The 23,938-nt window shown below is 38.4% G+C and overlaps 1 protein-coding gene across 1 annotated transcript in view; it reads right to left on the bottom strand.

The window, feature by feature from the left end:
* Positions 1 to 17,885: 17,885 nt before the first annotated feature.
* PROM1 (prominin 1) overlaps positions 17,886 to 23,938 on the bottom strand; it is a 1,709,767-nt gene continuing 1,703,714 nt past the window's right edge. Inside the window, exon 26 of the mRNA XM_044062202.1 lies at positions 17,886 to 23,848. The gene's annotated coding sequence lies outside the window, so the exon portion shown is untranslated. The remainder of the gene's footprint in view (positions 23,849 to 23,938) is intronic.

Raw genomic sequence — 23,938 nt, 5'->3', positions numbered from 1 at the left:
TCAACTTCTAATTTTTTATACTTGTCCATTAAAAAATATAATTGGTCTAAATTGTCTCTAAGTGAGGGGTTTTGTTTGTCCATACCTCACTTTGTTTTGATTTTGATTACCAAACCCGTAATTCTTGTTTAAAATGTCTTGAAAATTCAACATTGGTTTTGCATTTGAAACCCTAGGCAAATTAAAAGAATGAGAGTCACCTGGAAAAACATTAGCGTTAGTCCCAGCAGTTGTTGGCGATGAAGTATCAATGTCTTCCTGGGTTCGAAAAATAGATGGTGTATCCAAGAGTTGGTTGGCTTTAGAAATGCTTCTAAAAGTAATTGGAGCCTTAGTTCCAGCTGAATCCTTCGAAGCCATTGTCGGTACAGTTCTCCTCGCTTCCTGATTACCAGGTACGCCTGACGTTGTCGTAGTGAAAGCAGAGCAAGCTGGAGTAAGTAGTTCAATTAGTTGGGACAACTGTCCTATCATTTTCCTGAGTTCACCCTGTAAGGTGCTTCATGGCATTTCTTCGGACTCGGCCCCCGGTGGCTCAGCCATTAATAAGAACCAAAAACCAAAATTCAAGTAGAAACAAGTGTGTACCTGACCCTCCCACTTAGATTAATTGTTGCCTCTGAAGGGGCAATTACTTCGTCTCTTGCTAAATTTGTAGACAACAAACTTAAAGAATTATCCTGGATGGGTCCAACTACACTAAAAGATTCCTGGGATTTCCTTAGACAGTTAAAGCCAGAATTATTTCATGAAAATCTGCTTTTTATTACATTAGATGTAGTTGATTTATTTGGTAGTATACCACATGAAATTGGTTTAAGTTGGTTGGAAGAATATATGAACACTTTTGGAAAATTTTCTAACAATGATTTTCTTACCATACTCACCTTAATGGATATTATTTTAAATAATAACTTTATGTATTATGAGGGTGAATTTTATAAACAGGCTAAGGGGGTTGCTATGGGTGCCAATTGTGCCCCAACCTATGCCAACTTAATTTTGTCCTGGTGGGAATACACTTTTGTAACAAATAGTGAATTCAAGGAATGTTGGATTTTTTACAAACGTTTTCTTGATGACATTTGTATTTTGTGGATAGCAGGAAAACCGAAATTCCTAGAATTTTTGTCTTATTTAAAAGGAACCACTAGTTTCTTGGATTTTACCTACCAGGTTAATGAAACAGTACTCAACTACTTAGATGTTAGTATATCAAAGATGAATGGTAGATTTTCTTCTAAAATCTACAGGAAACCAACCTTTTCAAATTCCTACCTCCACTTCACGAGTGGACACCCTTTTTTCCAGAAAAAGAACCTGATCAAAGGTCAACTGGTTAGGGTTAGTAGGATGACATCTGAGGATAGGGATTTTATTATTGAATGTGACAAGGTTTGCGATAGGTTTAAGGACTGAGGTTATCCGCTACCTTTGAAACAGGAAATAAATATGAAGTAATTTGTGGAAGAAAGGATAGATTTTTTCCCATTTTAGGACAAGAAGTTGTTACCATGGATCTTGTAACTCCTTCCAATGATATTTTTCCAGATACTACTAGACATGATACATTTGTACTTGATTACAATGGTGATTCTGGGGTTATTAAGAGTGTGGTTTCGAAAGAATGGCAAAAATTTCAAGAAATTACTGACATTGAATTGTTACGACATAGTTCCTTGAATTTTACATATAGAAAAGATTTAAATTTTAAAAATTTATTTGAGTCTGGATATAATTCACGTTTTTTTAAAAAAGGAATTAAAGTAGGCACATACAAATGTGGAGCCTGCTCACAATGTTGTTTTTTGCATAATGCATCCCATATAGAATTACCTAGCAGAAACAAGATATTGTATAGTCAATGTTATGCAAATTGCCATACTTATGGACTGGTTTATCTTGCCCTGTGTAAATTGTGTTGTTCCTTTTACATAGGCAAGACGGAAAGGAAATTAAAAACACGGATTTATGAACATCATTATGAAATCAATAAGGAAAACATTAATAATGCATTATATCGTCATAAATTGGTTTGTAAAGAAGCAAGTTTTACATTTTTTGTCCTAGAAACAGTTGCTAAGGACATTAGGGGTGGTATGTGGGAGACACGTTTAGAATACCGCAAGCTTTTTTGGCAGATATGGTTAGATGCTTCAAGACCTCCAGGACTTAATGATATGGTTTCTATTAAACCAGTCCTGAAATTAAGGCAAGCCAAATTATAATTTTGCACTTATTAGTATATACTAATATTTATTATTTATTAAATTTAATAATATCAACAATTTTAATATAATTTATATATTCATTCATTTTTTACAAACATTTCTAGAGATTATAAACTATCCAGTAGCATTTATTAAGATCATTTTATATATATTTCATAACTTTATTATTATTGTTGTTATGGTGATGAATAAATGGATGTTTTTGGTAAAAGTATTATTATATATTACCACATTTGGTTTTTAAAATGGGTCTGTTGCCTTTAAGAACGAATGTTCAATTGTTCAATTATTTCTTGTTAATTGATGACCAATGGCAACCATGATTTTTATTTAATTGTGTATATATAAAGCTGAATGTTTTTGTAACAAGTATTCTGATGAAGGTGTAACGAAAACGCGATTTATACAGTGAGAGCGTTAACTCTGTTCTTCAGCATATTCTGTTACGTTGTGTTTGTGGCTGAGCTTCATTAAACATCTTACTCGTTCCTCTTATAAGTCTGAGATGAGAGCCAACAAATACTTGTACATATGGATCTGATAATTAACGGCTCTAAAAGACAAAGTTGCAGAGGTATAAACCTTCTGGCCTTGCCTTTCCATGGTCCTGCTATCTTTATTAGAGGGTAGTAAATTATGAAAAGGAAGCAATGGAGAAGGCTTGTCAGAAGCTACAGACACCACCAAGGGGTCAACAGAAGGACATTTGTACAAAAACTTACAGTCCTCAGGCACCCTATAGAAGTCTGGAGCCTTAGAAAATGCACCCAGTAATGCAGGCATAACAGGAGGAACAGCAGAAGGCCTAGGAGAGTCCATCCACAGCAACTTACAGTACCTTTTTTGTACTTCAGAAACCTGAGCTCAATCCCATTTAAAGAACTCCATCATCCTTGAGATCATGCCCCAAAAGAAATATCTTCAAAGGGAGTATCATGACTAGTAAACTCCTCTTCCTCAGAGCCATAATCCAAAGAAGAAGGAATCTGAGAAGAGTAAGCAAGGGGGCTTCTCATCCAAATCTGGCTCTTCCTCAGAAGAATCCTGTTCCCTGGATCTTTTAAGAGGAGTAGAGGACCAAGAGGTGTGCTGGAACAGAAACATGTTGAGGAGGTTTCAATGCCATCATACTATTAAACAAGCCCGGAGCGAAGGCCTGCCAGTCACACTGTAGATCCTTAGGAGCAGGAGTACTATGTTTAGTCTCTTGCTTTTTCTTCAATGGGATGCCCACCTTATAAAATTTGGAAGGCTCTGACCCAGGACGGCATTCAATGACGGTAGTAGGGACTACTTCTCTATTATCCGAGGAACACCCCCAGGCCCCTCAGAGATAATCAGCCTTCGTTCCCCCTGAGCATCCAAAGCAGATGTCTGCAAAGCCTCCTTGGATGTGTTTAAAGTCAGATCCCCACCAGCCTTTAACCAGGCTGTGGCAGAGGAATCCAGTGATAAGGCTGGGTGAACCTCCGGGCATTCACTCGCCTTGGGAGAGATGTCTGATGAAAGCTGAACAGGGGAAGATTCCGGTTTAGGCTTCTTGGCCTTCTTCACCAACAGCTGTCCCTCAGAGTGGTAATTACCCTCCATTGTATCATTTGCGAGAAGCTTAAGATGCTGATTCTCATGATAAAGTGCCAAAGAAAAGTCTTTACTATGCAGGTCTTGGGTACAAAAGCCTGACAGATGGAACAGGACATATGGTTGAGCAAGGGCAAGACAAACTGTTTGTGATGGTCTTTATGGGGAATCTGTCTCCTACACTGGCATTTACCCTTCTTGGATGACAAAACCCCACCAAAAAAAATAAATAAATAAAATGATAAAATAGAACCCCAATGAGGCACTTATCTGCAATCGCTCGGTAAACCAACAATGGAACGGGTGTTCAGACGGCAAAGAAGTTCTTAGGATGGTACTTCCAGACATCACCTTTCTGCTCTACAGTATGCAAGCAGCATATGTGTGATGTACAACATACCTTGAAGCAACCTAAAGGCTTTGGCATACTGGCAGAACATCAGGAGGCTGCCTTTGACAGGGGATCCCTAATGTTATGAGTACTGCAACAGTGAAATGGAAGGACATCTGTGTTTTAGTTACTTGTTTAAAAAAATATTGTGGATATGTTGAAGTCTTTGGAGCATTATTGAACTACGGCTGGATCAAGGCAGATGCATCTGATTCCACAATGTAACAAAGTTGTTGGACAATGGTCTCCATTATATAATTTGACTACATTCATTAAACAGTCTTGCATCTGGTTTATCAAATGTCTTCAACTGTGCAGTTTAAGGAAAAGGTGTGGAAGATTGTCATTTGTTCCTTCTAACAGTAAATGTTTTATGTAATGGTGTATTACAGACTGTATTTCTCTTATGTATCAATGTTTTAACTGTGTAATGTTACCCTAGATTGTAATTGTCCTTATGGTAGTACATAAATAAAAGGAAAAATAAGTAAATCAAAACACTGCCCCTACACTATTATATCATTAAGTACTTGTATGTGGCCATTGAAATGCTTACATAGCCCAGTCTACAAGAGTTTAATTTAAAAATCATTCAGAGCACTCCGTACAGTTTTTGCTCATTTATATTTTTTATCACTGAAATGTTGTGTCTTCCGGCTTTTCCCGGTTAGGGGTCGCCACAGCGGAACACTGGTCCACTAATGATTGGTAGCTGATTTTACGTGCCGAGTTACCAGCCCTGACGCACAAACTTCAACGAAGGTACTCCCATTCACGCATTTCTCCACGCAGAAGACGCTCTAGCTGAGAATCGAACTGGACAGCGTCTTACTGTGAGGCGACAATGTACTGAAATAGTCATAGAATTCAAGCTCTTCTGAATTGTCTGTCTCACCAAGGCAAATCACATGGTAAGCATGGAACCCTTTCTCAACCATATGCCTTACAAACACACGTTGATTGATAGACGTATGTATCATCATCTATCTCCAGGCTGGTGCTGGTAACAGTAAGGCATCAAAAGCAGCTAAAAAATTAAATTCTAAAAACTGAGACTAACACAGTTAATACACATGCATTTTCTTGTAATTTTGATCAGTTAAACAGAAGAAAAATATTTTAAGACAGAACACAAATGACAAAACAATGAAGAATCGCATTTCCCCAGCTGCAGTGAACATTAATAATTGAAGTTATTTTGAATCATTGCTGATGTTAAATCTAATGTCAGTGCCATCACAAGCATGACCAAGGTAGGCCAGAGTGCTGGGGAATCTTAGGAAAGTACAGGCATCTAGAAAAGTAAGAATATTTGGTTTACTATCAAAAATTCAAAGCGAACTCGGTCAACTCCACTTCCGTCGAGAATTGGAATGTCGAACACCGATATTGCCGAACTACAAACCTCACCCCTATCTCAACCCATGTTAAAACCCGTCGTAGGTCAAATTTGGTTTGTGATTCGGCAATCTCGGTGTTCGACAATGTGAGTTTCGAATTCTTTCGGTCGACCGTATGTGGGTTTACAGAGTTCGCTTCAAATTTTTGATAGCAAACCAAATTTCATATGGTATGACTGCTGAAATAGTTTCTCGAGGCACGAACATGTTCAGTAATTCAATATCATAAAGCCTAGGACTGCTCAGCACTCCTATTAGTTCATAAAATCTTTGTTTTGAAGAAAAAAACACCCTAATTATCCCAAACAAAAAAAAAAGAAAATCTTCCACTGTCTTTTTGCTTTCCCCACACTGGTAATTTGTCTAAATGGAGACATTCTTTTTCTTTTCTATGAAGAAACAGCTGGATGACCTAAAAATTATGTAGGGAATTCATCACAGGGTTTATGACACACCTGTAACAACCAGCGGTACACAGGAATAGCCTGGTGATGGAAATACAACTTAAACTTGTGTCTGGGAGGCTTCCTGTGTCACCTGGAAATATTTTTGAGCAAACCACTGGCACTCCACTGTAAGAATCTGAATTGGAGTCAGTAATGATGCATTTACCAACATATTTGGGCTGGAGTCGATACTGGTGCACGTACCAACAAATGTGAACTGGAATCAGTACTGGTGCATGTACCAATAAATATCTAACAAATGAGGGCAGTGAGATTTTTTTTTACCAGAATGACACACGTTTCTAAACAATCAGACTCATATTCTGGAGGTTCTCTCTCTAGTAGTTTTTCTCTCTGATTTACCAGCTAAAATTACCTTTATAGTCAACAGCTGCTATTGGATGACCTGGCACTTCTAACAGCTGAGTTGACAATGATGGTCTTACTCTCTTTTTATTTTTTCAGGCTAATATCTATGATGGTTGAATCTTTGCATTTATTATACTGCATTTTACCTGCATTGGTGGCCTTCTGGGTGAGTAACCATTAGAGGCACTTACAGATGGCACTTTTTTCTTCCATTCCTTTCTTTCACATTTTGTCTTCTTTTCAGCTAAATGTTATATATTTACCTGAGATGTCTTCCTTCCTCTCCTCAGAATATTTTTTTTAATTTGTGAAGCTTTTTACATGCAACTTTCATAAATCTTTCATTGTTGTAATATTATATCTGTTAAATCTTTCATACCATTAGCAATCTCTGCCATGTGACAAACCAAAACAAAGCACACTGATGTAAAAACGCGTGCACTTCCTGTACATTTTATGTTCTATCCTTTTTTTTTTTTTTATCAGACGTTCAAATTATAGAACTTTAAAATCAAGTGGAAACTTTTAGGCCAGGATTAACTGATCAATGCATAAACAGAATATGCAGTAAAGCAGCCAGTGTTTTTAAAGTGGTAAGAAAAACTGAAGATTATTCCAGCCAAACCTGGTTTTATGCAGGATTCAGCTATGCTACATTGATAAAGGCATGCACTAGTTTGCTCAGATTGGACATTTGACTGCTGAATAAAACTCATTCCATGTGACAGCTGACATTGGTACACAGAAGTCCAAATGTTATGAATAAAATAATACTGATCTTACATGCCGATTGAGCTATAGGCAGCAGAAGTGTTGTAGTCTCAGTCTACAGATCCATACCCGACTCCTCTCATGTCTTTCTCCCAAGCACCAGACTCAAAAGTTTAAACGATAGTCTGTGATTATAAGTCTTTTCTTTGTCTTCATTTCACTGAAACACTTTTACACATTAAAATCTGAATGTTATGCACCTGATATACTGCATGTAATACTGTTAACACAAGTAACAGACATAGGTATACAAGTTGCATCCAATGACCACACAATTTTTACAATTTCTGTACAGTTATTATTATTGTAAAGTTATCTACATTCAAAATTCATTCAAAGAGAGCTGCTTCTGTCAACAGAATAATAGGAAATGCAAGACAACTGAGTCTTGTAACTATTTCCACCTGCCCGTACCCATCCATAGAGTGCACCTTGTTTTTCAAGGAAGGCTAGAGGCCAGTCAAGGCAGGGATGAATTTGGGAGTACCCATCTAACTTCTGTTCGAAAAAAGATAATGTATCAAACTGCTTGATTTGCAGCAGGTGTCAATTTCAGAGGTGGGAAAGGCATTGTGTAATGAAATAATCTCTCCACCATGTTTTATTTACCTGATAATGAAAATTTGGTTTACATTTGAATTGTCATACACCGTGTGTCCGATGTGCATAACGCCAGTACTGCTGTAAAAAACGACAATGCCAATTCACCAGGTGTTTGAATGGCAAATAAGTGAATGCTTTTTTGCCATTCAAACACATAGAGATATTAAGATATAAGAGATCAAATGTCGGAAATGACTTTCCAGCAAACCATTTTTGACATTTGATCCTTCAATGTTCACCATATTTTGGTAATACAGGTCGCACAACAGGACGATTGCACATACCATGGGTGAAAAAACTAAGGTAAACCGCAAATTTAGATCCCTGGTTCTGGTATTTGTGGGATCTATTTGATTTGCGGAGATACAAAAGACCCAAGATCACTAGAAACTTAATGGCAAAGAAGAGACCTATCTCCTTTCAGATGTCTGTAAGATACTGAATAAAGTGACAGTGCTTCCAGTCTTTCCTGATATCTTATTTTTTTTAAACGATTGATCTTTTTAGTTGAGAATCTCTGGAGTGAGTGGAACCACAGAGGGGTCCTCCCCCCACTTTCATCAGCTGCCCAATATACCCTGAAACTGCTGCCAGAATGGGGATTACACAAACATTCAAACTGGCATTTCTGACGTAATCTCCAGGTGAAGCAGGCAGGAAAAAGAGGATTTGAGTGATAAATCATCCTTTTCTTGCTGCCCTAGGCTCACAGTTACCATGGAAAAGCATATGTGAGCGTTCCAAGACATACTGATCAACTTTTTTCATCGAGAATTTTGGGCAAAACCAAAAATAACACAGGAACGAAGGCTCAGAACCAAGGACACATTTAAAATGATACTTATTCATTTAAAACTTGAACAGAACTGGTTTTACATCAACATGCATTTTCTGATTACTAGATGTAGGACATTTAATGTCTGGCATTAGGTACCATCTGTAATCCTCTGCATATCTCTCAACTTTTGCTTAAGAATTCTGGACAAAGAAAGATGATTGGGGGGGGGGGATAAAGGGCCAAAATCAGGGACAGATTTTAATTATTAAAAATTAGAAAGCTTAGTACAGATTTTGCATTAACATGCATTTTCCGCAGGATATGAATTCTCAGACTTGAATGTGTCCTTATTTAGAGGGCACAGTCCTCAATGGTTTTCCAGAAAACCACAGTTTTTATGAAGAACACACCAAAAAAAATGTGGCAAAAATCTGAACATTGTGAAATTCTGGAGAGTTAAATGGTATGATCCCGAGTGATTTACCAGAAAATCAAACATTTTATAAGAGCCAGGGCAAAAATATGAGTTAAAATCAGGGATGTTCTGCAAAATTCTTGACAGTTAATTTACTGATTGCTGTTTGTTTACCAAGTGGGCTGATCTGTTGAACCATTTCGGCCACCACCCAAAATCAACAGCAGTAAAGATAATTTACACAAACAGAATAAGACATTACATTCACGCAATACTTCACACATTTAAGAGGTACGTTTAATTTTCATAAGTTAGCACCGATCTGCGTATTTATTGTTTTTCACCCACTGAGTATCAGGATAGTCTTCAGCTCCTGTTTAATAGCCTGTTTCAAGCAGACTTTACCACAGAGGTACATTTCCCTGGAGCTACACTAACTTCCAGTGTAGTAATCATTTTGCTGTATTTAATTATTCATTTACTTTCTTATACCCACTTTATGCTATTCAGGATCATTATGAAGGTAGGTAGAGATTTCCTGACAAGCTATTGCAGCAAGCTATAAAAACAGTTTAGATTAATAGATATTTCAAGGCCAACACAATTTATGCCATTTCATGCTTTTTCAGTATCCTCCCTCGGGCAGCACCTCATTTTTCCAGGAGGGCCACACCAGTAAAACCCAGAGTAAATTTGTGGATATCCATCCAGTCACTAATTAATGCTTAAAGCAGGACATTGAATTGCACTGCTTAACATGAAGGGGAAGTTTATTCCAAAGGTTTGGAAGATGTTGCCTAATAAGCACATGCCTCTCTACTGTGCAGTTTTGCAGTATGTATCTACTGGTGAAGATTTAGGTCCCTGGTTCAAGTATTAGTGGAGATATTGGACATGTGGAGAAACAGGAGGTCCAGGACAACTAGATTTCTAATGGTGCAGCAAGCAAGCAAGACGGATTTCCCTCCCTCCACTGTAAGACACTGAATAAAGGGATAGAGCTTCCAGTAGATTTACATAGTTCAGAGATTTCAGGCCTGTGATCATTTTGGTTAAGAACCTTTTAGCGCTTTGCTAATTGTTTGATATAATTAAGAAGATACACCCCAAAGGGGGCACTACACTGCAGTCAATAACTGCCCTGATCAATGCAGAGTATAATAGTGTCATTACCTCTTTAGACCATGAGGACATTTCTTTGGCAATTAGATGGGAGTTCCTGGCCACTGTTGGCATGTGATGGTCAAAAGAGAGGGAGCTATCAGCCCATGTATCTTGGTCCCTGACAAACTATTCATTTTGGGGTCGTGTGTTGGCTGTACAATATGATTGTGGGGAGGGGTTTTCTACCAAAAGTGATATGCTACTTAGCATTTAGTTTGACCTTATTTTTAGCACACCAAGGGCTTACTAGGGAGAGTTAATTCAGTAGAATCTGGGTTTCATACTGTGACTTAACCTCCAGTTTGCAGTAATATGCAAACTTTGCTAGCCAGAGGACTTGGCTCTCCACTTTGAGATCAGAGAAGTAAATACCAAAAAGGAAATGCTTCATCACTGAGGGGATACCACTGGTTAGTGGTTGATTTTTAAAGCAATAATTTTTTGTATGTTGCCAACATGGAGAATGGTGTTGTCGTCTTTCACCAGGTCAAGATACAACACATGCATTACATGGTCACCATCTCCAGCCTTTGTAATTCTTTTGAAGTTTACAGGTTAAACAGACATGATGTATCCTTCACAAAGCCAAATTGTTGGGGGTCAGATCAAACAAGGTCCTTGATATCACCATTTTTCAGGATAATTATAATACCACCCCATGGTTTTGCAGATGAGGCTTGTATGGCTGATAGGACTAACTACCCAGGTCAGCTGAAAGGCCACCCTTATGGAGGGGCATCAACACTGCAGTACATTAGTCATCAGGGGGCAAACCCAGTAACTAACCTTAAGTTATAAAACTTGAGAAGTGTGTCTGTAAGGGTATGTTTAACACTATTATGTAAGTAGGTACAGGACATGTAGTAATAAATAAAGATATAATCAAAAGGATTGTTATATAAAGAAATTTATCAAAACCAAATATCTTGCATGGTTTTTTTTGTTATCCAGATGTTAAAGTGTTATAAAATGTTTTATGGAGAGTAACAAACATGTTGATAAGCTGTGTGATGTACTTAAATAGGGCAGTCCCTGGCAGCAATGAATATTTTGACTCTAGCTTTTGGTGAAATAAAACCCTAGGAAAAGGACTGTGCGGGGTTCCTACTATCTACTGCCCCTCCATGCCCACATACCCCTATTTTTCCTCCTGCTTTTCCCTCCCCTCATCTTGGTCTTACACCATTCAGATTACCTTCTTTCTTGTTTTCCCATACTTTGTTGGACTCTTCAGATTTTTCCTGCATTGTTTCAATATATACTAAATCGCTAAGATCACACTATAATAAACAAGGAAATAATCAAATGAAGCCAGTGGTCGCAGCCCCCCCCCCCAAAGCCATTGGGTTCTAAATGCTCTGAGTTGTATTTTAGAGCTTTTTTTCCCCAAACCTTTTGAACCAAACATGGCCTGAACAAACATTGTGGCTAAAGAAAGAAATTCATTATTGTTCATTTTCTTCCTGCATCCTTTCATCACTCCCTAAATGGTCAAGACTGCAGTGTAACAACTGTGGAGGAAATAACAGAATTAAGCTGATAGTCTGAAGGCTGCTTGGGCCTCAGAAGCCATGTGATTTTAGTTGATGTGAGATACATTTTAGAGCTTTTTAATCAGCTTTTTGTTACAATTACGGCCTAGAGAAAAATCACGACTACAGAAATCCAGCCTTATTTCTTTTCAAGGTAGAAATAAGTTGTGTCCAAGGCTTAATGATCAAAGTTGACAAAAAAAGTAATTCCCAATAAACCAAGATAAATTATTGCAAAAAAAAAAAAAAAATACATGAATCAGATCTTAAAATAGTGCCCATCTCCCTGTTAAATTGAAACACACCTTTTGTGTTTCCCTGTTATTAGATTGGGATGAAAGTGAAAGAATAAATGTCCTCAGTCATATATTTCAAGTTACTGGTGTCACACAACATACAGCTTTGTCTATTCATCCATCCTACCCCTATAAAAGACAGTTACAACTATCTGTGTATCAACCTGGCAACCAGAATATAGCAACATATTTTAACTTGTTGATCACAGATGTATTTTCACAATATGCCTTCCTATCTCTGCCTCCCAAAGTTAGGCATCTATCTGTATACACTTCTGATACGTGATTGCGTTCAAAATGAACACAGTTAAGTATTCCAGCTTATTGCTGCTAAACCATACATTGTCTCTATATAAGATATAGTGATGTTGTGTGCATACCTGTGAAAAGGTAAAGAAACAATACACTGTCACAGCCCCACAAGAGCCACAGTGACTTTCTGTGCATTGTACCTCTGAGGTTCAATTGTAAGGAAAATTAGACAAATAATGACCACACTTTTCTCAGTCCCAAACAAGTTACAGTGACTTCTGTGCACACATCTGAGGTTTAATTGGGAAAAGAATTAAAGAAATAATCTCCCTGTTACCAGCCCCAACCATCCACACATGCACAAGCTATGACAACCTTCTGTCCACAGTTCTGAGAAGGGCCAGCTGTAGAACAGGTAGGTCCAGGGCAGAAGCCCTCAATACACCCGTGTCTAACTCCACTTCTACAGCCTGAGCTGTGGATGCTGCCAGGATTGAGATGTTCTGTGACACAATGTATCTTATTCTTGAAACATAATCAATTGTAGGGTATGAATCACTATAATTATGCTCTAAATTTAGGGAAAGGCATGTTTGTCAAGCATCTTTCTGACATCAGAAAGGTGTTTTAACAAGCTTTTGGTAAGTACCTTTAGCTCTAGTCACACACTAGAGCACTAACAATCAACAGTCACCACAACAAAGCCACAGGAAGCTGTTAAACACTTCAGTTGGACTCTTTTTTTCTGAAGTCCATTTGAAGTGTTTAACAGCTCACACAACTCTTCTGTGGTGGTTTTTTCTGTGTGGGAGGGCTGCTTGTGCTACAGTGCTACTGCACTGTGTGTGTGTGTTACAGTGCTACTGCACTGTGTTTGTGCTACAGCGTTACTGTACATGTGCTACTGCACTGCAAGTGTGCTACAGCACTACTGCACTTTTCTTTAACTTTTGAATATACAACTGCTTGATCACATACCATGCAGGTGTGAACATTAGCTTCATTTGTATGTTTCTATAACATTTCTGTGCAGTAATTCCAAATGTAAGGAATATTTACACTATATACATCTTGTCAGACATAAGATTCTGTTATGGCAGCAGACAGCTTAAAAACTGCCTTTTTAGAACACAAAGTGCCTTGTTTGCCTTCCGCCCCAGCAGCCTTCAGCATTTCTCAACACCCCTGTCTACAGGGCTTGTTTAGTACTGTCTATTAAACACCCAGGTATACTATCAGGTCCCATGAAGGATTTACAAGTTGGACAGCACTTTCAGTACATGTTCTTTAATGATGATGGGGGTCTGGTGGTCTGAAAGCTTCAGTCATGGCTTTTGATTGTCTTCTAGGGGGTAAAATTCACAATTAATTATTTTGCTAGTATATTGGCACAGTCTACTGGAGAAAACCTAAACAGAATTTTAAGAAACTTGCATCATGATTCCCTGTGTTACACAGAAATGAGAAATCAGTAATGGGAAATCCAGGAGGAATTCCCTATGGGTTTTCTGATGACAGTTACCTCAGAAGCTGGTGACAGATTCCTCCCATGAGGAGCTGCCAAACTTGTAATTATTTGAGCACGACTGGAGAAAATGGGTTACATGAAGTCAACTCTATCCTGGAAATGGCGCTTTTAAATATCTATCCAGGTTCGTTTAAACCTGAAATTAAACGTATCATAGTGACATTGTGTGTGATACTCAAAACTTACATTACCTTAAACTGGTTAGACAGAGCCAAAATGTCCTGGAAAGACTTCCCATCGATGGCTGTAAAATATGTTTTGGCAAGTAAACTAAAAACTACAAGCAAGAAGTTAAGTTACTTTCAGAAATATTGGAATAACCTTCTAGATGTTCTTAATCAATATCCTACTTAGGATGTTCTCCATCTCTCCTCCTATTATCTGTAAATACCTCTTCTCTTTATTATTTATCTTCAGCAGAACCCTTGAAAGACTACAATTATCGCGACCCTTTATGATATCTTTTCTTACATTTGTACAGGCAATATATTCTAGTTTCCTTACACTAACTCCCTAACACTTCGTGACAGTTGCTTGTATATATTGTATATAGTTAAATCAAATAGGTTTTAGGAGTACTGATATACCTTCACACACCAGCATTAACAAATATCTCCCAGCAAATCCTGTCTATTAAAATAAGCAAAATAATTATTTTTAGGTTCATAGGTTTATACTAGGCTATCTGCCCCCAAGCATTTATCCTTTAGTTTGAATAAAAACTATGCTTATCATTTTTGCTGTGCTCCTGTCAAGCAGTGACACTGAAAGTAATCCCTGGGGTATATCTGCAATCCCATCCCCATTGGTCAAGATCTCTGAACAGAGGCAGAGGAGCTCTCACTGCTCACGGGATTTGTTCCACAGCATAGGGAGTCTCTGGGATGAATCTGTCTCCGCCTTGTGGTTCTGAGGGATCTAGATTTTTTGAGGAAGCATATTCATCAAATCTGGCTGGACATGGCCTTATGTCAGGCACAGGTCACCTCTGGAGCAAGAGCGGTAGACTGAATAGAGCTGAGTTCTTTCAGTCGGGCAGCATAAGACATATTTTTGAGACTCCTTTATCCTTTTAGTGAGAACTTTGGGAACTTTCTGCAGGCAGCAGCAGCATGTCAGATACATTCTGGTCCACAACATTCCAAACTCATAGGATTAATCAATGAGTGGATAGGGGGTGGTATGTACAGGGATCCGATGACCTCCTGAATCCTCGATCAGGTAGTGATATAGGTGCCTTTCCTATAGAACTTTTTTAACTACTGAAGCAACAAATGAAAGGTTACTGTCAAGGGTGGTCTGATGACTGTCCCCTTTTTTCTGTGCTCAGTGGATTGCCACCTATATTGCTATTGCCCTTGCTATTTGTTTTCCCCCGGGGTATGACTATGCATTTTTGGCGCTTAACTTCAGGCCATGGCTCTGGCACCAGTTATCCGCTCTGGTGAGGTATCTGGAGCTGTGAGGCCCTTCTGGAGGATATCTGTGTCAGATGTGTTTTCAACTCAAACACCCAGTTTGCAGTCATCTGAAACATTGTGCTCCCTGCTCCCTCCTGTGTTTGCTTGTACTTCCAGAAACCAGATCCTGATTGCAAGAGTGGACTTGGACACTGCCCTGAGGGGACACCACTGAGCTTGAGCTTTCCTGACTGTTTGGCTCAGCAGCTCTGACCCTGTTTGCATTCAACCTTAGCCAGTTTGCAACCCATCTTGTGATGTATGGGTTTATTCAAGCTGATGAGTTTTTTTGATGAAATACCCGAGTGGGGTATTGTGGTTGGCTGCCTTTGGAGTCGAGGTCATCAATGGCCTTGCACTGTCCTCAAAAAAGTTCTGCAAAGAAAAGAGGAAGGAAGTCTTTAGAGCAAGAAACAGGGATCCAAAGTGACAAAGTCAAACTGGGTTGGATCCAAAGTTCCTATGTTTGTATTTATATGGCTCAGTTATGGCCTTCCAGCAATGGGCGGGATAAGGGGGTGTGGATTTCAGGGGCCACATAGGCAGGGTATGTGGAGTGTCTGTGGAGGCACCCGCCCTTGATGTCTTTGGAGGCCATGCTGAGGGGAGAGGATGCATCAAAGAGAATAGGGTAAACTATAATCCCTAACTGTGGAAGAGTTAGCCGTCGTTGAGTTCGTGACATGGAGCGCAATGACTAGCGTGTTTTTGCCTTAGTGAGGGAGATGTTTTGAGGGCTTGAGGGCAGTGAAGGCTACAATCCTTTGAGTTTGATATCTCCTTTTGGGGATATCTCTCTCCTTTTTATTTATACTGCAAGGATGTTGGGGTTTGTTGTTTTGCCAGTATTTTGAACATCTGTGTTTTATCAGTAATTTTCAGTAATTTTTTTCTAAACATAGCTAATCTAACAAGTTTGCTCTAGGTTTTCCTCCTTAGCTTCTTTCTCAGTTAAGATTCTCTCTTTTTTCTCTCATGCGATTTTTTTTTTATTTTTAAGAGCAGGCTGTTTTTTTACTTATATAGTTTTTTTGCCTATTTATTTCTTCCTTTTGTCTTTCCTTTGTAGTAGTAGCTTCTTGTTTGTTGTTCCTCCTTTTGTTGTAGAGCTTGTTTATGGCTGGGGTCCACAGACTGGGATACTAAGTAGTACAGGTGCTCTTAGTTTTTTGTTGTCCATGCAGTCCCCATGGCTGGTAGAAGGCTTTTGTAAGTGATTTGTAAAATGGAGTTAAAGTTTGAGTAAGAAGTGTGAAATTTACAAGGGAGAAGTGAGGAGAGCTGTGGTCTCCCATGTTCGTGATGAATGAGATCAAGTATGTTTTCTCCTCTTGGGGGGATGGTGACTAGTTGTTTCCATGGCATTTGAGTTTATGAACTCCAGGAATCTTTGGGTTAGAGTGGGCTTGCTTGAGTGTGTGTTCCCTATTATCTATAGGTTGAAGTCACCTAGTATGATGGTGTGGTGTTTGGAGATACATCCCTCCCCCTTTCCAGGGTTTGTGAGGTGGCCAGAGTTTGTTCCTGAGAGGTGGCCTGTAACATGTTGCATGCTTGCAATTGCAGAGCAGTCTTATGGTTAATTGCACCTGGTCTCCGTGAGGTGAAACCTGTTAGTGCTGGGGTCAGCTCTCAGAGCCTTGAGGTTTTTCTATCACAGACACATCATCATTCTCCTCCATGAGAAGGGCTTCGAAAAGTGTGCTCTTGATGTGTCTGACTATGGAATCACCAATGACAAGTGTGTCTGGCATTTTGTTTGGCCTTAAGGGCTGTGACTGTTTGACACTGACTTGTGTGTGTCTATGTTGCATGTGTGTTGTTGGTGGAGGTGGTAGTTGTTTGGTCTGCCTGCTTGGTGGGTGGCTGTGTTGTTTTTTTTTTTTGATTGAGCAGCCAGTATGTCTTTGTGTGAGTATGTGTGATGTTTGAAGTTGTGATGGTACCATGTGATAAAGAGACTTTCAAAGGACTCCGGAAGTGGGTTTTTAGGCTGGGGGGTACTATCTATAAAAAAGAGTGCTTTATCAAGCAAGTACTGTAGGTAGGTTAGGCTTTTTGATGAGAGAGAGAAGTACTTGGGAATCAAGTAGTAGGAATCAAGTTTCAGTTATAGGATGCTGTAGGATCTTGTTATACAAGTACTGAATGTACCTGTTCTTAAGCAGGATTGTATGAAGATTATTCACTTATCTGTTTTGAACCTATTTGCATTGTGTGAATTATTGCTTTGTTTTTGTATTTGTGTTTTTAAAAATGCTAATAAAAATCAAATTGCAAAAAAAACTTGTAATTATTTGCAGAGTCCTCCCTCTGGTGGTAGGACAGACTCATGACGTGATGAACTGCTGCTACTTCAGACATACGTGCAACTCTATAAACTATCTGTTCTACAAATCTGTGGCTGTATATTAAATTGTCTTTTGTTGTGCATCACATACCAACCTGGAATATACAAAAAGCAGGCAGTTCCAGTCTTGTCTGCATGCCCAGTTATTACGGAATGGTTAAATAACTATGTACTGTCAAGCAATTTCTTAGGATAAATTCTGATGGCTCACCAGGAAACACCACAGCATGGTCAAGATAGTATCACTGGATTACATAATTTTCACCTGAGAAATAAACTCCACACAGTATTTCACCAAGAATTGCCAATTATGTTTTATTTAATACACTGAATATGGACAATTTAAAAATAGAAGCCTTTTATTTCAGTAAAACATCTGTGAACATTATATACAAATGCAGTCTTTCAATCTTAACATTATATTATTCTGCAGAGTCGGACAACTGTAATGAAAACAATAATCAAATTTCAGTACAGTTCCCAAAGAAAACTCCCCTACCTGCCACATTTCTCTAAAGTATCCAGTCACTCATGAAAAGTACAGCTGTGTAGGAACTTACCATAATATTATCACTGTTGAATTAAGTCCTTAATATTGGGACTCTGGGTGTCTCCATACATCAGGCCTAGCTTATAGGGCTCAGGATCCTTCTCACCTACTGTAACATACGCTCAGCTTTTGGTACATCCTTACACTGTAGTATAAAGTGGGCCTCTGTCTGTGCCATTTCAGAGCTTTCTTGATCCAGTAAAAGATGCTAAAGCCCTTGAAGTGAAAGTTAAGTCAAGGGATGACTTACACAGGTATACAGAAATCAGAATGCATAAGGATGAATCAAAAACAGTGAAGAAAGGAAGGGGGCCAGTAATAAGGCTACCTAACCACTAACCAGATCACAGCAGACCAAAGAAAGATGATAAGGAAGGTGCAAGCACCCCAACTCCAGCAATGAATGTGCATAAAAAAAAAATGCAGAAGGGATGGTGGGAGGGTGATAGTACTGTAGCACCAATCTACTTCAACATGTACTACTAGAATAAGTTCCTACTTAATTGTACTATGCTCTTCAGAAAAACAGTGTTGCAGTCATTCTTACAACTAGGAAAATTCCCAGAGCTTTACACCAGACAGACGGTAGCCTGAGAAGTGTGTCTGGAATGCAGTGTGCCCTGCAAGATAATTGCAGCAAAGCCTGCCCTAACTCTAGAGTCAATTCTATCCTGCGGTGTTTCATCAAAGTGCGATCTGATATACAGATGGCTCTTTCCAGAATGGCTTGGGTATTAATTACATTTAGGCAGGCCACAGTAGTGGCATTTTCACTTGTATTATTAGCATTGACCAAGCTAGGCACATGGGAATCCCTTCCATGCGTGGGAGTTTTTCACACTGCAATCTGTATCCCTCTATGATGATTTGACACACACATTTTCTTTTATTATGGAGCTCAAGTTGCAAGACACTGATAAATTCTTCCTAGCCCTAAGGTCTCAGGGTTTTCCCTTGTAGTGTCCCTGTCATCTCTTTCTAAACTGGCCTTTCTTACTCCTTCCTAATTTAACCTTTTCTTGCTTGCAATAAAAGGTATGGTTTGGAAAGGTAATTCTTTTCATACTGTGGCATTGGGGGATGACAAAAATGGTTTATACTCTATTACTTAACTCTTTCCTTCATTTTTTTAACAATTCAGATTTGAGGCCCCATAGAACAAGCCCTTAGCTAATGGGGCATTACGGAGTTGCACTTTGACATCATCTGGTAGGATTTATAATCAAAGTCAGGCATGCCTCCTAACCACAGAACCCATGGTTGCTGCCCTGCATGCTTTATCCACAGTATCATATACATACATAATTGAGTGTTTCACCACTTGTTTTATAATCCATGTGAGCTCTAATAGTTTGCCCTCAGATCACCATCAGAAATCACTATTTTCTCTCTCAGGTGGTAATGGAGACCCATCTGAAGCTTAGGTTTATGAGTCTAGCAGGTGATAGCTCCGAAGGCCAGTGAATCAGATTTGCATACTTTCTTCACAAATTTGTACAAAGTCCTCCTATACATCTGTCACCATGAAGTGTACAAAGAGCAGAAACCGACCTGTGCACCTTCTCTGGATCCATGGCACTACTACACGATCCACCACTGGGTTCCTATAAACAAATTTGTGGGAATTCTGCACCCTATAGAACCTGTCAGGTTTCACAGAAGCAAGAGGCTGAGAAATGCATCTGCCATGCAGAGCTGTGAGAAACAGCCACTGATTTGCAGGTATCCGGGCCTGATGAAGTAAAATTGCTCTTTTGCATCAGATGCCTCCTACCGCCAAACTGGAAGAAGTGCTTCTATTGAAAGTTTCTCCAGAGGTCTTTTCTGAAGGGGAATCTGAAGACATGGTGCCCTCTGTGCCAGTACCAGAGATGACGTCTGAAAAAAATTCTTCTTTTTCACTTTCTGGGAGCTCTTCTGTGCAGAATGATCCTACTTCCTCTTGGAGATAGACACTGAAGATGAATCATCTTGGTGAACGGCCTCTAAATACCTTTAGTATACCTTGACCCAAGATGAACCATTGTTCAGGGAGAACCTGGGAAATGGGAAGACCCACCAGGCATCTATGAGGTGGCAGGTGGTGGGGAGACGTGCTTAGTTTAATCGATAAACATTAAGAGTCGTCTGCTCCAAAAGTCCTGTTCCCTATAGATGACGATTAGACATCAATATCCTAACCTTCTACCTCTTCTCTGATGAAAATCTTTTGGTGCCACCCTCTCATATGTGATAATCTGGGCCTCCTCTGCACATGCCTGTAGTCAAGCATCCAAGGATAACACACCAGTGGATCAGTCCAGCTGGACATACCCAGATCTGCAGGCATGGTGTCCTCCAAAGAAGCGCTGCCAGTGACCTGGGGAATAGACAATGTCTGGTTTAGGTGCTGTGCAGATCCTATCCAGAACCAGCATGCTCAGACTGATCAGGGGCACCTGATGATACTGCTACATCTCCTGCATCACATTTTACATTCTCCTTTTTTAGGGACGTCACATTTCTGGACATTGTGGTCAGCACCCAATACCCTTTTTGGGGCAAGACATATAGCTATCTAAATACAACAATCAGGAATACCTATATCAAACAGTAAATCAAAGGAAGGGAAAGGGTTCCCCCAAGGGATTACTTAGCTGTATCCTGTGCTCTGAAGATAGACAACCTTGTAATTAGAGAGAGAGATACACACACACTTTTCTCAACAAAAAGATTCAAGATGAAATGGTGCAGGCAAGTGCTCACTTTATACTGCAACGTACAAGCATACCAGAGTCTGGGCATAGTCTTTGTGGAGGTGAAAGATCCTGATCTCCAGACATTGGGATAGAAGTACACAGACACCTAGCAGTCAACTTCCAATAAACAGGACTACTGTAACAGTGATCTCAAGGAAAGGTATGCAAGCTTACTTACTAAAAGGAGATGACCAGTCAGTTTGCAAACAGCAGAGTGGCATGAGCACTTGAAGATCTGTCTGTGCCCCAAATAATGCTTCTAAAACAAAGGAGTCAAATCATGCTTTTCACCACTGGCATATCTATCAGTAAGTAAACAGTGAACCCATGGCTGAAGTGTACAGGAAATGAATATTTTAAAAGCCATTAAATCAAATGCAGTATAACCTGTAGTATCTTGTTGACTACGCATGTTTTACACAAATGGACAGGTATAGCCTGAAACCATTACAAAGTTACAAATATGGCCTTAGACCTCAGTAGAAATCATTATATACAGGTCTCTCTATCTAGCCAATGTCCAAAAAGACCTTTTCACCAAACCATGTATCCAATTTAATTTTAATCACTTCTAGACTTTCAGTCTTCCTTAATTCCAATGGTATACGATTCAAGCTGACTGCTTTATTGTAAAAATAATTTCCTAATTTTGTACACTTGTTCTTAATACCAACCGATAACTGGCTGTTCCTAATACATTTATCGTGAGTACTACAATTTATTTCAAGTAAACAAGCATTTGAAGGTCAACATAGCCACTTTAATAGCTTTAGCAACATTAAATGTAGGGAAATTTGGTATGTGTGTGTTTGATGGGATCATTCTACATGATAGCAGGCACTACCATCTATAATTGGTAGTTTACTACTATTTATTGTTTATTCCTTATCTCTCTCACATTTGAGTAAATACTAATACTCTTAATTTGCTACACTTTTTAGAACACACCAGCTAATATTTTTTTAAACTACAAAAATTAGCAGCTAGTTGAAATCAATACTACCAGGTAAATAGGCTAAATGAATTAGAAATACATTCATCACAGGCATTCACCGTATTATCACTCTAATAACAGAAGTTATTCTCACTACTCCTGTATTCAGTTTGTATAGGTGGTGGAATCTAACATTTCACAAAGGCTGAAAAAGCTTAAGTCGCACTTAAGGATATATTCATGTTACCATCATTTTTGTTTTGTACAGTGCACCGTTATAAGCAATCAGTTTAAATAAAAAGGTATGTGAAATCATCATCATCATCATCACTGAATAAACATTTAAATACATTTTCAGTCAATATTCTGCAGAAGGGAAGATAAAGACAGCACAAAAGACACAATCACTGACCTTGTGTACAGCAGTTATATTCTTTTAGAGAAATGTGTTGGGAAACATCTACAAGACTTAAGACTAGATTCATTATATCTTTCTGATTGGTGGCAGTTCCACTATACAATTCAGTATGAAATAAACAGTAAACTTTGATCTACAACATACCTAAAGGCAAACATTTTCCAAAAAGAGCTAATGTAATTTTCCTGAGTAGAGTTTCCACTAAACATATGCACATCTCCAGTCTGATGTTCTGCAATAAACAGATTGGAAATAACCAGAGAACACAAATTTTGGTGAGGACACAGAATCTGCAGGACTACGGTGCAGCGCTACTTAAAGTGAGTTAATATTTCTTAATTTGTACCCTGTCTGACAGACTGTGGCTAAAGTTGCTAGTTACATATCTCATATACAGATTTCTGTACGTAATTGCAAAAACATGACACTAAGATACATATCCAGCCACGTTCAGTGCAATGATGTGAAAACAAAAACAGTAATAAGCAGCACCTCAAGGAAGCAATACTTTCTGTATTCTCCCCTGTATGTATATGCGGACATCTTAAATATCCAAAATGATAAATACCATACATGCAATACAAATTCCAAAACTAAACATTTTGTTCAAGTTATTTAATGTTATTAGCATTTGAATATATCAGACATGAAATGAAAAGAACGTTACTGATTTTAAGGGCAGTTAATTAACAAATTGTTTAGACATACGACTATGAGCTGTATCACCTATATCACATGTAAATTGCAACAGCCATCCAAACAATACAACATTTTATGCAAAAAAGGAATCAGCCTTTATATATTTTTTATCTTCACATCTCTCATTTCACCCAGATTACCGAAGTGACCCCTTGTGCTCCGCCTCAACACTCCATTCTTTTTTAATCTTTCACAAATGGTAAATTAAAATGGTACTGAAATACAGATCAACTGCAACTAAAGCTGCTAAATTAAGGGCATACTTTGTATAGAAGTGTATTTGTTATACTGTTTTCATGTTGCATGTTTCTGTCACAACAGGCCTCTCAATTTAAGTGTCTGTATCTTTCATTTTATTGGGGAAGCTTGAAAGTTATTGTTGTTACTATAAAGTTTATTATTATTATATAGGATTAAAACATACTAACAGGGAAATATGTTGATGCCATATATATAAAAAACTATTTAACAAGAATGTATATACAAATTACAAAATACCTAATTTGTACAAAATCTAGTATTGTGTTTGCGTGTATAAACAGCTAGGTAAAACAGATTTACACCAGTTAAGTCAAAAAAGTAAATTTTATAACCAAACAGAGAGCTAGTTATAATAGTTGGTGAAAAAAAGATGCCATGATATGGGGCAATAAGTCATTTGACTCTTTTGCTTTAAGTTTACAAAATTTAAGTGTAAAAAAGTACAAAAACAAATCTGCACGCAAGTCTTAACTGCCCATTATTATTATTTTACTATTACACCTGACAGACGAGAACAGCTTGCAGAAATCCACAGATCATCTATGAAAAATCAGAAACAATTTGACTTTGAACTCTAAAGTGCCAAGGTGGAGGAAATGAAGAATAAAACGTCCAGTGATTCTAATGGTCATTATATTTGTTACATGGAAATGATTTTTCTTCTGCTGCCAGGAATTCTTGCTGCAAAAGACAAAGAAAATGAAAAATAAACAACTTCTATTATCAACAGCAAATATTAACTACTTTTTTCAGTACTTAGATCACTTTATT

Source organism: Protopterus annectens, chromosome 2.part1 (assembly GCF_019279795.1).
Source record: "Protopterus annectens isolate FY-2018-M chromosome 2.part1, PAN1.0, whole genome shotgun sequence".
Lineage (NCBI taxonomy): Eukaryota > Metazoa > Chordata > Ceratodontiformes > Protopteridae > Protopterus > Protopterus annectens.
The sequence above is the reverse complement of the archived record's forward strand: the minus strand, read 5'-3'. Positions and strand labels throughout refer to the sequence as shown.